Genomic DNA, 1,142 nt, shown 5'->3' on the forward strand with positions numbered 1-1,142 from the left:
GCTCACTGAGCCCAATGTGGAGTTTGATCTCAAGAACCAGGAGATCGTGACCTGCCCGAAATCAGGAGTTGGGATGTTCAACCAACTGAGCCAAGCAGGTGCCTTCAAGATTTTTTTTTTTCAGATGTAACATACATACAGCCAAAAACATATAGTACACTAACCTTAAGTAAACAGCTTGTGGGGCGTCTGGGTGGCTCAGTCGGTTGGGCGGCCGACTTCAGCTCAGGTCATGATCTCACCGTTTGTGGGTTCAAGCCCCGCCCCGCGTCGGACTCTGTGCTGACAGCTAGCTCAGAGCCTGGAGCCTGCTTCAGATTATGTGTCTCCCTCTCTCTCTGACCCTCTCCTGCTCACACTCTCTCTCTCTCAGAAATAAATAAAAAACATTAAAAATTGTTTAAAAAGTATACAGCTTGATTGTTTATGTATACATGTACTCACATGTCTAACCACCACTCATATCAAGATCCAGAGCATGAATTTTCAGCATCACATATGCTTCCCTCCTGCCCCTTCTCAGTTTATTGTCCCCAGGGGTAATTTCTATTCTGACTTCTGTCATGATCAATTTAGTCTGTTCTTGAACTCGGTATGTATGGAATCCTCCAGTATGCACGCTGTTCTGGCTTCTTTCATGAAACATAGTATTGAATGGATTCACCCATGTTGTTGTACGTACCAGTGCTTCCTTTTATTACTGCTAGGTAAAATTCCATTGTGAATATATTACAATCTATCCATTCTCCTGTGATGGGCATTTGGGTTGTTTAGGTTGGAATATAGCTTGGAAGTATTATACATAAAATTAATGTCTGCCCCCGTCCCCTTCTTAAAGAATCCGCATTCTTTCTCTCATACACGTACAGGTCCTCCCACGAGTACCAGAGCAGGCCAGCCCCCTCCCGGAGGTCAAGCCATTGGTATCCCCTCAACCCTCCGTTATGGGCACGTGTTTCCTGGGGAAGTAAATTTCCTCACGGGTGGGGGATACCGCCTTCCTAAGGCTTACTGCCTCTCTTCTAGCCTCCTCGCCCCTGGCCGTGGGCGCTCTCAGCCTTCCTGACCCCGCAGGGGGGGCTCGCCCGCGGGTCCCCATGAGCGCGCCCGGCTGACCGGCGGGGCGGCCGCGGTGGAGCCCA

Source organism: Crocuta crocuta, unplaced genomic scaffold, assembly GCF_008692635.1.
Source record: "Crocuta crocuta isolate KB4526 unplaced genomic scaffold, BGI_CrCroc_1.0 scaffold113, whole genome shotgun sequence".
Lineage (NCBI taxonomy): Eukaryota > Metazoa > Chordata > Mammalia > Carnivora > Hyaenidae > Crocuta > Crocuta crocuta.